We start from the raw sequence: 15,737 nt of genomic DNA, 5'->3' as shown, positions 1-15,737 counted from the left end.
TCAGTTTGGTCATGTTTTATTGGGGCATGAAACCTACCTCGGAGAATTGTGAACAATAAATGAAAAACAATAATGAAAACAATAAATGAAAAATTGTGAACAATAAATGAATTTATATATTAAATATATATTAAACAAATATATAAATGCATATATTTATGTATGCTATAGGTATGCTATAAGATTATATAAGATTTATATAATTTTCATTTGACAAAGCCAACTATAAGTACTTGCTTTACATGAGGCCCAGAGAGGCAGACAATTCAGAGAGAAACAATACCCACTAGGACATACAAAACCACTCAGACTGCATGTGATTCCAGGGCCAAGACAAGGGGCAGAGTATAAGGATGAGGGGACAAGAAAGGGAATGATCACTGAGAACTTGGGGGGGAAAGGCTGTGTACAAAAGGCAGCTTCACTTGGGTAAGGGAGAGAGTGAAAACATGCAGATGGAGGGAGGGGACACACACACACATACACAGAGGAGTGTAGGTTAGAGAAACCCAGAAGAGGAAGGCCAGCGGTGTGTGCCCCAGATGCTTCCTTTAGGGCAGTGACCCAGCAGTGATGAAGGCCCGGCGCTGGGTTCATACCTGGACCTGATACTTACAGACAGCATGCCCTTGGCCAAGTGATTTACTCTCTGAACCCCAGTGTCCTCATTTGAAAAGCGAGGTTAGTTGTACGTATGCAGAGTTGACAAGAGGTCTAACAGAGAATGCAGGTAGAGGCCCAGGTCCCAACACACAGCATAAACCCAGATGTCATGGCTGTTATTTCATTGATCTTGCTATTGGCTCACCTGCACTGAGGGCACCTAGCAGAGGGGCCAGGGCCACCCAGAGTCCAGGCTGCAGCATGCTGGAGCAGTGACAGGTAAAGGCTGAGTGCAGATAATGTGCCAGATCCTAGCCTCTCTAGGCTGGAACATGTGACCTACATTGCTGTAACCTGGCCTCTGTAGCTGCCTAGGACCAGACCCAGTACACCCCCCACCAAGGTTCCCTGGGAAACGTGCCATCCCTGAGTGCATCAGAGGAAGGCAGGAGGGATGTGTTCTTTGTCCAGCTCTCCTGTCCTTCCAGATGGCCTCTGAGAAGATCCAGATTGCCAGGTTCTGATGCACTCATGAGACTTACTAGCTGCAGGATCCTGCATATAACTTACTATTTTTCTGTCTCAAGTTCCTCATCTTTAAAACTGAGGTGACAAGACTACATATTTCCTGGGATTGTGGGAGAGCTAACGGAGTTTCAGGCATCTTCAGAGCAGTGCCTGCACACACATGCTTAGCAGCATTACTAATTTGTGTTTTAATTTACTGAGCACTCACAGTTTGTGTGGCAGCATACAATGGGCAGAAGAGTAAAAGTCCTGGCACATGTCCTTAGAGCTTAGCTTAAAGGTTATGAGACTAGCCCTCAGGTAGCAATTCCAAACACCATCATCATAAACCAGTTAGCACTATGTGGCCTTACTGTGGGGCCAGCTTTCATTTACTTTTTCAGGAGCTCTGTAAGAGGTGGAATTTTACGGGTGCAGTAGGAAGAGTGACTTGCTTGAGGTGGCCCACTATATAAGTGATAGAAGCCAGTCTGTGTTAGCCAGAGTCCATGCTGACTCAGCTCTCTTCCCATGGTAATGTCTGTGGTTCTCATGGCCCTGGGGAACCATCCAGACATGGATGATGATACACCTTTATTTACCCAGAGCTGGCTCCTCCAAGGGACAGGGACACTAGTGACTAGGTGTCTGAAGCTCGGGTTTGGCCTTGGAGGATGCACCTCAGGTTTAAAGTGTTGTGAGGTCAGTAATCTTGGCGGATGTGATGTTGCCTATAATTGCTGATTTGTAAAAGCTATCGTATTTTAGAGGGACTCAGAGCCATCCATGCACTGGACATGCCCACCCATACCGCCTCAGTTGTATGACTTTCCCTCATCCCTGTGCCCAGTCACAAGGCCATCTTTCTGTTCCTCACACACTTAAGGACTGTTTCAGATTTCTGCTTAAGTGTTTCCTCTTTATTGTCTGATTCCCCACACTGCCTTGTTTTAATTCTCTTGCTTGCACTAAGTACCATTGATGTTTATCTTGTTTGTTCACAGATTGTTGGTCTCTCCTCAGTGGACTCTAAGGCCATGAGAGCAATGACCTGGTTGAACTCTCCTCCTCTGTGGCCCTGGTGCTTAGCATAGTACCTGGCATGTAGTGGGTACCTACCTCGTAAGTCCTTGAGAAAGGGTAAAGAATTGAGAGGTGCCCAACAGTGTCTCTGTTAACTGCAGAAGTTTATTTTTCAACCTTATACAGGTGCCCAGCAAACAGAGCAGATAAGAGCTCTGGTTGGTTTAAAGGGAGGTGATGGTGGGGCAGGGGGAATCCAGAGGCCCCTTTTCTCTCCAGCTTGTCCCATAGGCAGCCCCTGAGGCTCCCTGTACAAACTGCTTACCTCAAAGAGCAGTTTAAGAACTACTAATCTGGTCCAACTTCCTTATTTCCTGGAGGATAAAGGCACAGAGAGGTGAGGAGATGTGCCCAAGTCCACACAGTGAGATGCAGGCCTGTAAGAAAGCTGAGTTCCCTGACCTTGACCGGAGACACTTTCTGTTCTCCTCAATCACAAACCCAGATTGATGTTGCCCACCTTCATCTTAGACAAGCCATCTGGTCTGGGGCCACCTTTGTGTCAGCTATACCCACACCTGTCCCAGTCTCCATTTCTCAGACAGAAGCCTGAGATAAGCCCCAACCCCAGCCTTCTCTGGAAATATGCTCCAAAATGCATCCTTGGTGAAGAATAATGATTCAGGAGAAATACTGTCTGCACTGTGAGCCCCACAGAAGGCTTTATTTCTGCCCAGATGATCAGTGTGGCCCTGTCTACTATACTGAGACAAGCTGACTGTTCCCAAAAGAACCTCAGTGCATCCATTTCCTTCTACTTCACAAAAAATTTCCAGGAACTTGTGTAACTCTTATTACAGGTAACAATTGCCAATTTAAATTCAATCAGCATTAGTGCAAAGGGGGCTTAACACCAAGTTTGTCAGTCACATCTACCAAGGTGTGAACACATGAAGGTTATGGGGCTTCACCAAGGAGCAAGGCCTCAAGATAGAAAAAACAAAACAAAACAAAACAAAAACAAAAACAAAAACAAAAACAAAAACAACAAAAACAAAAACAAAAAAACCCAACCAGCTTTCCCATAAGAACCTCAAAGCTAGGGAGATTTTCAGGCTTTTATTTCTGAAACTCAGACCTGGTCTATCACTCAGGCCTCTCCCAGATTCCAGAGGAGAGCAGCTGGGGCTGTAGGCAGCCAGCTAAGTGCATCTTCAATTTCCCTTTTAGTCTCTCTCAGTTGCTGGCTTCATTGTTAGCAGCAATGAGATCTGGCTCCCACTCCACACATAGGGAGAGAAGTGGTGAAATTTTGGCAGAGGTTCTAGGATGGATGACTTTTTGTTATGATAACTGATCTATTGAATCATGAGCCTCTGAACTTGGTGGACCTAGTAAGTGTCAGTCCAGCTTCTTTCGGTGTTCCTGATGGTTGGGCCCTGATGCCAGAGAGTGACAGTGAAAATAAGAGAAGGACCTTGATCATTTCAAGTCACAGTGCCATGATGATGATGGTGATAATTATATGATAGTAATGATGGTGATGGTGATGATAATGAAAGTGATTATCATGGTGGTGATGGTAGTGATGGTCATGGTGATCATGATGGTAATGATGATAATGATGGTGGTAACGGTAATGGTGATTATGATAGTGATGATGATAGTGGTGATGCTGCTGCTGACCATTTCTTGGGGACTTGATTTTTTCTAGACATTGTATGAACATTATTTCATCTGACCCATCAATAATTCTGTGAAGTATCTGTTATTATTAACTCAATAGATAGGGAGATTGAAGCTATAACAGACCTAATTTCCCAAAGTTATTCTTCTATTAAGACACCGAGATGTGATTTAAATTCAGGTCCATCTAAAGGCTGTGACTTCTTTCTTTCCTTCCTTCCTTCCTTCCTTCCTTCCTTCCTTCCTTCCTTCCTCTTTCTTTCTTTCTTTCTTTCTTTCTTTCTTTCTTTCTTTCTCTTAAATTTTCTTTAAATCCAAGTTAGTTAACATATAGTGTAATAATGGTTTCAGGAATAGAATGTAGTAATTCATCATTTACATATAACACTCAGCACTCATCCCAACAAGCACCCTCCTTAATGCCCATCCCCCATTTAGCCCATCCCCCCAACCAAGACCCCTCCAGCAACCCTCATTGTGTTCCCTGTATTTAGAAGTCTCTAATGATATACCTCTCTCTCTGTTTTTATCTTATTTTTCCTTCTCTTCCCTTATGTTCATATGTTTTGTTTCTAAAATTCCACATTTGAGTGAAATCATATGATATTTGTCTTTGACTGACTTATTTTGCTTAGCATAATAGATTCTAGTTCCATCCACTTTGTTGCAAATGGCAAAAATTCATTCTTTTTGATCACCAAGTAATATTCCATTGAATATATATGCCACATCTTCTTTATCCATTCAGCAGTCAATGGACATTTGGGCTCTTTCCATAATTTGGCTATTATTGATAGTCTGCTATAAACTGGGGTGCATGTGCCCCTTTGAATCAGCATTTTTGTATCCTTTGGATAAATTCCTAGTAGTGCAAGTGCTAGGTCATAGAGTAGCTCTATTTTTAATTTTTAGAAGAACCTCCATACTGTTTTCCATAGTGGCTGTACCAATTTGCATTCCCACCAACAGTGCAAAAGTATTTCCCTTCCTCTGCCTCCTTGCCAATATCTGTTGTTTCCTGAGTTGTTCCTTTAAGCCATTCTGAAAGGTGTGAAGTGGTACCTCATTATGGTTTTGATCTGTATTTCCCTGATGATAAGTGATGTTGAGCATCTTTTCATGTGTCTGTTAGTCATCTGGATGTCTTCTTTTTAAAAGTGTCCATGTCTTCACAGGATACAAAATTAATGTACAGAAATCAGTTGAATTTTTATACACCAATAATGAAGCAACAGAAAGGCAAATAAAGAAACTGATCCCATTCACAATTGCACCAAGAAGCATAAAATACCTAGGAATAAACCTAACCAAAGATGTAAAGGATCTGTATGCTGAAAACTATAGAAAGCTTATGAAGGAAATTGAAGAAGATTTAAAGAAATGGAAAAACATTCTGTGCTCATTGATTGGAAGAATAAATATTGTTAAAATGTCAATACTATCCAAAGCTATATACACATTCAATGCAATCCCAATCAAAATTGCACAGCATTCTTCTTCAGGCTAGAACAAGCAATCCTAAAATTTGTACGGAGCCACAAAAGACCCTGAATAACCAAAGGAATATTGAAGAAGAAGACCAAAGCTGGAGGCATCACAATTCCAGTCTTTAGTCTCTACTACAAAGCTGTAATCATCAAGACAGTATGGTATTAGCACAAAAACAGACACATAGACCAATGCAATAGAATAGAGACTCCAGAATTGGACCCACAAAAGTATGGCAAACTAATCTTTGACAAAGCAGGATGGAATATCCAATGGAAAAAAGACAGTCTCTTTAACAAATGGTGCTGGGAGAACTGGACAGCAACATGCAGAAGGATGAACCTACACCACTTTCTGACACCACACACAAAAATAAACTCAAAATGGATGAAGAACCAGAATGGGAGACAGGAAACAATCAAAACCCTAGAGGAGAAAGCAGGAAAAAAACCTCTCTGACCTCAGCTGCAGCAATTTCTTACTTGACACATCTCCAAAAGCAAGGGAATTAAAAGCAAAAATGAACTATTGGGACCTCATGAAGATAAAAAACTTCTGCACTTCAAAGGAAACAATCAACAAAACTAAAAGGCAGCTGATGGGATGGGAAAAGATATTTGCAAATGACATATTGGATAAAGGGCTAGTATCCAAAATCTATAAAGAACTCACCAAACTCCACACCCGAAAAACAAATAATCCAGTGAAGAAATGGGCAGAAAACATGAATAGACACTTTTCTAAAGAAGACATCCAGATGGCCAACAGGCACATGAAAGGATACTCAATGTCACTCCTCATCAGGGAAATACAAATCAAAACCACATTGAGATACCACATCATGCCAGTCAGAGAGGCTAAAATGAACAAATCAGGAGACTATAGATGCTGGAGAGGATGTGGAGAAATGGAAACCCTCTTGCACTGTGGGTGGGAATGCAAACTGGTGCAGCCGCTCTGGAAAACAGTGTGGAGGTTCCTCAAAAAATTAAAAATAGATCTACCCTATGACCCAGCAATAGCTCTGCTAGGAATTTACCCAAGGAATACAGGAGTGCTGATGCATAGGGGCACTTATACCCCAATGTTTATAGCAGCACTTTCAACAATAGCCAAATTATGGAAAGAACCTAAATGTCCATCAACTGACGAATGGATAAAGAAGGTGTGGTTTATATATACTATGGAATACTACTTGGCAATGAGAAAGAATGAAATCTTGCCATTTGCAGCAATGTGGATAGAACTGGAGAGTATTATGCTAAGTGAAATAAGCCATACAGAGAAAGACAGATATCATATGTTTTCACTCTTATGTGGATCCTTAGAAACTTAACAGAAGACTGGGGTGGGGTGGGGGAGGAAGGGGGGAAAAGTTACAGAGAGGGAAGGAGGCAAAACATAAGAGACTCTTAAATACTGAGAACAAACTGAGGGTTGATGGGGGGTGGGGGAGAGGGGAAAGTGGTTGATGGGCATGGAGGGAGGACACCTGTTGGGATAAACACTGGGTGTTGTATGGAAACCAATTCGACAATAAATTATATATATATATATATATATATATATATATATATATATATATATAATAAAAGTGTCCATGTCTTTTGCCCATTTCTTCACAGGATTATTTGTTTTTTAGGGTGTTGAGTTTGATAAATTCTTAATAGATTTTGAATACTAAACCTTTATCAGATATGTAATTAGCAAATATCTTCTCCCATTCCATTGGTTTCCTTTTAGTTTTGTTGATTGTTTCATTTGCTGTGCAGATGCTTTTTGTCTTGATGAGGTCCCAACAGTTCATTTTTGCTTTTGTTTCCCCTTTCTCCAGAGACATGTCTGGTAAGAAGGTGCTGCAGCCAAGGTCAAAAAGATTGATGCCTGTTCTCTCCCGTAGGGTTTTGATGGCTTCCTGTCTTACATTTAGGTCTTTCATTAATTTTGAGTTTATTTTTGTGTGTGGTGTAAGAAAGTGGTGTAGGTTCATTCTTCTGCATGTTGCTGTCCAGTTTTTTCAACACCATTTGCTAAAGAGACTGTCTTTTTTCCATTGGATATTCTTTCCTGCTTTGTTGAAGATTAGTTGGCCGTACGTTTGTGGGTCCATTTCTGGGTTCTATATCTGTTCCATTGATCTATGTGTATGTTTTTGTGCCAGTACCATAGTGTCTTGATGATTACAGCTTAAAATTTGTTTAATGTTTATTTGTTTTTTTTTGGGGGGGGAAGGGCAGACCACAGAATCCAAAGCAGGCTCCATGCTCCAAGCTGTCAGCACAGACCCCAATGCGGGGTTCAAACTCACGAACCATGAGATCATGACCCGAGCTGAAGTCAGACATTTAACCTACTGAGCCACCCAGACACCCCTGATTATGGCTTTATAATACAGATTGGAGTCTGGAACTGTGATGCGTCCAGCTTTGGTTTTCTTTTTCAGGATTGCTTTGGCTATTCAGATGTTTTGCAGTTCCATACACATTTTAAAATTGTTTGTTATTGCTTGGTGAAGAATGCTGGTGTTATATTTTAGGGATTGCATTGAATGTGTAGATTGCTTTAGGTAGTATCGACATTTTAACAATATTTGTTCTTCTGATCCATAAGCATGGAATGTTTTTCCATTTCTCTGTGCTTCTTCCACTTCTTTCTATGTAATTTGATCTATCCCACATCTCTGCCTTGTCTTTGTCTCAGAAACCACCTAGGAGGTGGACTGTGCAAGAGTGTGTGTCCAGGGTCTCTTTCCATTGTTTTCATGCAGTGGCTTGAAATCATTTTGGAGCTACTTGCTATATTTAAGCCTTAATGAAACGTGGACCCATTTTTCCTGAAAACAGCAGCAACAATAATAAAAAAAAAACATACACATGAAGCCAACACTGTATATCCAATTCGGGGAACAATGCAGGCAGCAATCACATCTCCAGTTTACATTCCTGATCATAGGCATGCTCACAGTTCCCATCCATCTTGTTACTTCCAGCATCAAAGAGGCAAAATCAAATGTGTTCACCCACCCCATAAACACAAACTTGTCTTGAATGTGCCAAGAGGCAAATCTGCCTACAAAAGCCACAACCAGACAGCTGGGGGTGGGGCTCATGCAGATAGGTGTATTGATTGGACACAATTTGGAGAATGCTTCTCATGCAGAGGGGCACCATGCTCTGATTGGAGCACCACTTTGAAGTGCCCTGTTGAGGATGGGCCATATCCCTCAGGGGTTTTCCCTATCCTGACAATGCTAGGTAGGATCCAGGAAGGGAAGGCCATTGGCAGAGGATTTGGGGCAGGCAGTCACAGGCCACATCCCTGTGGTCTGCCTCCCCTCCTTACATCCTGCCTTCCTGGAAGTGAGTGAGGACACTAGGACGTCTGTATACTGTTGGCTTAAAGCTGCCTTGCAGTGCTTCTAACATCTGGGTTATAGAATGTTACCAGGTAGACATGATTTTATTAAAATACTCTGCCCTCCTATAAGCATATTTATTTCATTTCAGCTTATAGGAGCAGGTTTCCTGTTGTTTTGCTTCTGAGACAGAGAAGGCTTCTGGAAACAGGGTCTTGTTTTATATTAAACACAACGGCTGCCAGAGTTGCTGGGCCTGCCAAGTTGACCCAGCATCAGTTTGATGTCGGAAGCCACATTTCTTGCATTTCTCAGGAGAACACAGGCGACCCCATGGCTTAAAGTTCATCCTTACCTTGGACTCTGGGGGGATTAAGAGGGATAGAGGCTTCAAAACCTGATGTGGGTACTTCAGGAATTGGGGAGAGAGGAGATGTATGGGATGAGACACATCCTGTGCTGGATGCTGAGCACCTGGAGGACCAGCATTTTGCATTTCAGCACTTTGCATAATGAAAGAAACACAGCACTATCCAACAACTGTGAATACATGAAGCTCTTTTCTGTGGTATAGTCCTTTAAGCCTTGGTGTTCCCACAGAGACTGCCAAAGGGCTTCCTGGCTAGGGCAGCTCTAGGGAAAGAGAAGAGGATGCCTGACCTATATATGAGTTCTGTGTCCATGCTGGGGCTTACAGCTTGATCCCAGACCACTTTCTTTATATCTAATTTTCAGCTGAAGTAAGGCAAGGTTATTAAAATTTATGAATTGCTCTAGAGTCTAGAGCCACCAGAGCTTCTCAGAACTGCCACTTATCATGTGAAAACTTGTCTAGTAAAAGCAGGCTTCTCACGGAAAAACCTTACTCCTCAGTGATCCAGATTCACAGCCCACCTGCCTGGGAAAGGAGCTTATGTTACAGTTGGCAAGGCTATTTCCTATAAGATGAACACCAATCAGCCACCCACTCTGTCTAGAGTCAGAGGAGGAGTTGTGGGGTGTGAAGTGGCAGCCCTCCACTGCTCTATCCCCGGAACATCAGCCAGGTGGGATGAATGTTGGGACCTGGTGACAAGATGAAGGCGATCCTTGACCTCCAAGTTCTTCATGCAAGAACTTAACAGGCTTGGTGACAGATGAGAAGAGATTGCTGATGTTTCAACTATTGACATCATCTTGGATCTCTTGCAGGCTACTGTCATTTATGTCTTATGTGCATTCTTTGTAAAAAAAAAATTTTTAACGTTTATTTATTATTGATAGAGAGACACAGATTGTGAGCAGGGGAGGGGTAGAGAGAGGGGGAAACATAGAATCCAAAGTAGGCTCCAGGCTCTGTGTGTCAGCACAGAGTCCGACGCGGGGCTTGAACTCACAAACTGCGAGATCGTGACCTGGGCCGAAGTTGGTTGCTTAACCAACTAAGCCACCCAGACTCATTCTGAATTTGCATCACTGAGATATCTCCCTCAGGATCAGCAATGGCTGTTAGAGGTTGGAGCTGTCCTCTTCACTATGGAGCTGCCTGTCCCAGAACAGGTAGAGGATGGGGTTTGATACACACTACACCTCACTGCCTTGGGGGAGCGCCCTGTACTCTGAGCATGGTGCACATTGAGCAATGGAAGGACATTCAGGTTTAGGACAGCAGAATGCCCCAACATTCTTAACAGAAGAGTTCATGGGGCCATATCCTCCATCCTAGGTCTGCTTAAGAAATAAATAAATAAATAAATAAATAAATAAAGCTCTCCAAAATAAATACATTTCATTTAAATTTACCCAGCATAGAGAGAGGGAAGGAGGAGCAGAAATAGACTGAAGTCAGAGGGGCAACCCAGGCCAGACGGTATACAGCCTTGCAGTCACTTGAAGTTGAGACCTGAGATTAGCTTATTTGGCCATAGAATTACAAGGGAATTTCTTTTTGACTTCCTTCATGCCTGCCGTCTAGGGCTTCAGTTCTGGAAGCAGAGAACAGGCATCCCCTTTGGGTTCCACAGTGTGTGAGACTAAAGGGCGTGAATAAATGGCCGAGGTCTTCAGAGTTCCAGAGTTGTGGCAGCTGATGACAAGCTCAGAGTCATAAATCCATGGCCTGGAACAGATTTTAAAGGGTGGAGAAAGCAGACTGACTTTAGAGTTAGAATGCCTGGGTTGATGCCTTGGCATTATTGGGCACCGGCTGTGTAACACCAGGCAAATTGCTTAGCCTCTCTGAGTCCTAGATTTCCCAACAATAAAATTAAAATAGTAATACCAGCCTTCTTCAACAGGTTTCTTGAGAGGATCAAATAGAATTAATGTATATGTGCTTAGATACTTTAAAGGGCTAAAATATTCTAAAATATTGTCACTACTTTTAAAGTCCCAGGCTCCTGAAACCCAACATTTTAAAGCCTCTTTTGGACTGCCTGAACAAAAGAAAACTTTCCTGAAACTGGCATACTGAATCTGGCAGGAAGAGGCTGACATTGGCTGGGCAAGTTTCAGCACATTTCAGTTGACACATGGGGTCTTGTATGTAGGAAGATGCTCAATGCCTGCTTTTAGACTCCACTGAGGATAGAACTGGAGGAAACAGATTAAAATTACAGGAGGGAGTATGTGGGATAAACAATTATAATACAGCATTGTCAATAAAGGTGTGAACATAAGAGAGCTGATCCAGGAGCTTGTGGAGCTTTTCTTGTGTGTCTGTAAAAGGGAGAAAGCAATTTCCTTGGAAGTAGAAAAAGATAAATGACTACCCACTGTCCACATTTCAGCCAAGGATTCCTGAAGCAGAGGAAGATGCTTAATGAGAAACAAATGATTTAGTTGTTTGCAAGGCTTATTTTAACTCATTGTATTCAAATTTACTTTGCTTTCTTTTCAAAGGTAACTTATGGTCACCCAGTTTCATTGATCCACATCTTTAGGTCAATAAATTATTCCAAAGTTCTAGTCCAGTGATTTTCAGTCTTGGTGATGCAACAGAATCACTTAAGCAAATAGATGATAGATAGATAGATAGATAGACAATAGATCAATAGGTGGATAAACAGATATTTGCATGGCATCCCCAGACCTCTTGAGTCAGAATCTTCTAGAATCTGGACTCAAGTATCAATATATTCCTAAAGCTCCACAGGTCACCCTGAAACATGGCTCAAGTTGAGGACCACAATGCCCTTCAAATCCTTCATTCTGCAATGCCAACATTGTAACCCTTGAACTCAGTTGTTTTAGAATTGTGTACTGCATTTTTGAACTGACTTTAAATACTGTTTTGGGGGGAAAGGCATGCACTCTTTCAAAGCAAGACTTGATTCTAAACTTGATTCTATAAATTTTATCAGGGGTGCCTGGGTGGCTCAGTCGGTTGTGTGTCTGACTTTGGCTCAGATCATGATCTCACAGCTCGTGAGTTCAAGCCCCACGCCGGGCTCTGTGCAGACAGCTCAGACTCTGGAGCCTGTTTTGGATTCTGTGTCTCCCTCTCTCTGCCCCTTCCCCACTCATGCTCTGTCTCTCTCTGCCTCTCAAAAATGAATAAACGTTAAATTTTTTTTTAATTTTATCAAAAAACCCATCTAATTTCATGGTGATTCTATATAACTGATGGATAAGGGAAGATCTTGTATTTGGAGGAAGAAAACCCTTCTGACTGTAAAGGACTGTTATGAAGAAGTCATTTCACTCCCTCTGTGTTCCAGCCTGGGGCACATGTGGGGGTTAGGGCTGGGTGGTGAAGATATCTGTGTCTTTTGGCTTGAAATTCACTGGGTAGAAGCCAGTTTCCACTTATGTAGATGGCAGCCAAAGGAGATGAAAGGAATGAAGAAAGCTGAGAAGTCTAATGGGAAGAACAGAAAAAGATGCTGGAGTTTCATCTCTGACAAGCTTTAAGTTAAAAGTCTCTTCAAAAAGGTCTTGGGGAAGTTGTAATTAAGGCTCCTCATACCAAGCTGTCAGGAGCTTCACCTTACTCTTCTCTGGGGTTCTATATGGACTCCCAGGAGGTTTGCATGCCCAAGACAACATTGCAGGTGAATGCATACTTTTTCTACCATGCAAAAAGGACTCACTGGTAACAGTTCAAGATTGTAAGAAAATTTTTTATTGTTCCTCAGGTTTTGTATACCACTTTCCACATAATAACTAGGTAAGACTTGAAATTACTTTTTAAGGAGAATTTTTTCCTATATAAAAAGGAAACATTTTCCTGAGAGTTTGTGTAACACACATATGCTCACATTCTTGAAAGCTGACATTGTGTGGCATTCCCAAACCAAGCCTGTGAGATGATGGTAGAGCTCCAGGGTTCGTGTACTCTTGAGTGCAGGTTTTTGGTGCCCAACCTAGGGGGTGCCACTCATACACCCAATGTCAATACATGTCCTACGGTTGCACACTACCTAATACGCACAACTGTAGGCATGTGAGGAGGTGCTGAAACTCCAGGGCAGAATAGGGGCATAGGGCTGGAATCAAGAAGGACAACGCACAGCAATCTCACCCAGACAGAGTGCTGTGTAAGAGTAAGTTCTGACCTTGCTGCTTTGAACCCTGGTCATGAAAGTCATCTATAGAAAGAGGGACATCTGGAATGATGTCAGCATTATGGCAGTGTAAGTCATTTTTCTTTTCTTTCCCCCTTTTAAGCAACTAAGTAGATAATCACTATGAACTCAAAACCCTCAACATCTATGCCAAAGGACCTGGGAGGACTCCTGCCCACCTATGCATTGAAAAATAAACAAAGAAGACCTCAGCAAGGGTTGCAGATCCAAGGGAGTCAGGGAAACTTCCCCACCCTCACTCACCAAAGTGGGGCAGGGGTGGGGCGTGGGGAAACCTGGAAAGTGCTGACCTGGGCAGATACTCACTGGTGAGACAGAATTTGTGGAGGTACAGCCTGTCTGAGGGGGAGATTCAAGCAAGATAGAGATGAGTTTGGATGCAGAGGAGAGGCAAGAACTCCAGAGCCACTCTCCTCCCCAGGATGACACTGCACAGGGCTAAGCTGTCCTTCTGTGGAGGAGGTGGAAAGCAGGGAATGAATGCCTGGGTATCCCAGTTGTGGGGGTTGCAGCTGGAGAAAACCCATTTTTATCTTCAGAAGTACCCTGATTTCTGAGGTAGGACCCTTATGACTTGGGAGAAGGAGAAAAGGAAGGAAATATCTTAAATACCAAAAGGTATTAAAGGAACTTGGTTCCTGCTGTCCGCTTCAGAACTTCAGCAGGAAGTCCTCCACAGGAAAACTGCACTTGAGGATCTCTCCATCAAGTCCACAGGCACACCCAATGCCCTGAGTGCTAAATCCACGTCTCCCCCCCATTGTTTGGCCAGCTGTCTGTATGCACTCTTGAGTGTGGCAGTGAAAACACGTTGGGTAATTGGATTTTCTTGGGAAAAATGGACCACTACCTGTGGGCAAAGTAAAAACCACAAACTAGAGTTATAGTGCCACCTCTTGGAAAACAAGAGAGAGGTTTCCTGCAGCCAGCCTGATGAATTATAGGAAGAAGAAAAAAAAACACAAAGTTTAAGGATTTGGCCACAAAAGAGATCAAAAGAAGTGGAACACGTTTATCCATAATAAGCCTAGGAAACCCCAGAAAAGCAACACCAAGGAACAGTACCCCATCTGAATATAACCAGTAAAGATACTTCAAATGTGAAAGCAGCAATGCAGAAATACAAGGAACTTTAAAAATCTAGAAAGCAAGCCATTGCCAAAAGAGACCAATAATTCTCTAACAATCGAGCCCAAAGACACTTTAATAAAGATCTAGCTAATAAAGAATTCAAAATAGTGTATTGAAGAAACTCAACAGGCTATAAGAAAACTTAGAAATACAGCTCAATGGCCCAGCCCTGCTTCAATGCTCCGCAGCTGCAGCCGGATAGTTTGCAGGTAGAAAGATGGTGTTTGTAAAGAGCGGATGGTTGCTGCGACAGAGTACTATTTTGAAGCATTGGGAGAATTGGTTTGACCTGTGGTCAGATGGTTACCTGATCTATTATGATAACTAAACTTGGCAAAGTGTTGAAGACAAGGTCCACATGCCAGTGGACTTTGTCAACATCTGCATGGGGCATGAGTGTCAGGATACTCAGCCTCCAGATGGGAAACCAAAAGACTGTACGCTGAAGATTGTTTGCTGAGATGGGAAAACCATGCGTCTTTGTGCAGAAAGCACAGAGGATTGTTTGGCCTGGAAATTTACACTCCAGGATTCCAGGACAAACACAGCTTATGTTGGCTCAGAAATCCTGTATGATAAGACAGCCGTGACTTCTTCCTCTCCTCCTCACACAGCCTATGGGACACCAACCTGAGGCATATGGCTATGGTCCATACAGTGGTGCATAGCCTCCAGGAACTCAAGCTATCTATTGTTCTGTATCCTGCCAGTACCCACATGAAGGACTTTATGGACAACAGCCTGCCAACCAAGTCATCATTCGGGAGTGGTATCGAGACAGTGACAGTGATCTGGCACTGGACATGGTGGCCAGAGCTGCCACTGGCATGGCCTTAGGCTCTCTGGTCTGGATGTTCTAGAGTCCTTCAGATCTGGATGTGCATAGCTTCTGATACCCTGTGTGCAATAATATAATTTGCAGGGCATTTCTGTTGGTGATAAATGTTTTTAATAATAGTTTAATTGTTCTTTTGAAAGTGATGACATCATAGTTCTAACTAATCCATACACGTACTGTAGAGAAGGCTTCTGACTTGTGTTTAGCTAAAACATGGACTCTCTGGGGCACTGGCTCGTTCCAGGAGTTTCTTTCTAGAACTCTTGGAATACCTTATTTTGGCTACACCTGTTTAGAATGGCATTTTCTTTTCAGAGTTAGGTATAGTGCTTAAGGGATAATTTAGTGTTCTGTTAATATATGGTGACACATGTGTGAGTGGTATGGCAAGGAGGACTACAGCTTCTTTCTGTTGAACATTGAACTTTGAAATCTCGGATCAGAGCTGGCTGCATGTAACTTCAGGAGTTGTGGGCTGGTAAGCAACCAGGAACTTCCCTGAGGCAGTGGGGTGGTATCCCCAGGACCTCTGGGGCCAGCA

At 42.7% G+C, this 15,737-nt stretch overlaps 1 pseudogene; it reads left to right on the top strand.

Moving 5' to 3' along the window:
- The first annotated feature begins 14,675 nt into the window (after positions 1–14,675).
- On the top strand, positions 14,676–15,218 carry LOC124507358 (pleckstrin homology domain-containing family B member 2-like; annotated as a pseudogene).
- Positions 15,219–15,737: the final 519 nt, after the last annotated feature.

The sequence above is a fragment of the Lynx rufus genome, unplaced genomic scaffold, assembly GCF_022079265.1.
Source record: "Lynx rufus isolate CCGP_SWC_20201006 ecotype Redwood Valley unplaced genomic scaffold, mLynRuf1.p SCAF_1, whole genome shotgun sequence".
NCBI lineage: Eukaryota > Metazoa > Chordata > Mammalia > Carnivora > Felidae > Lynx > Lynx rufus.
This window is presented reverse-complemented; position numbering and strand designations above follow the sequence as displayed.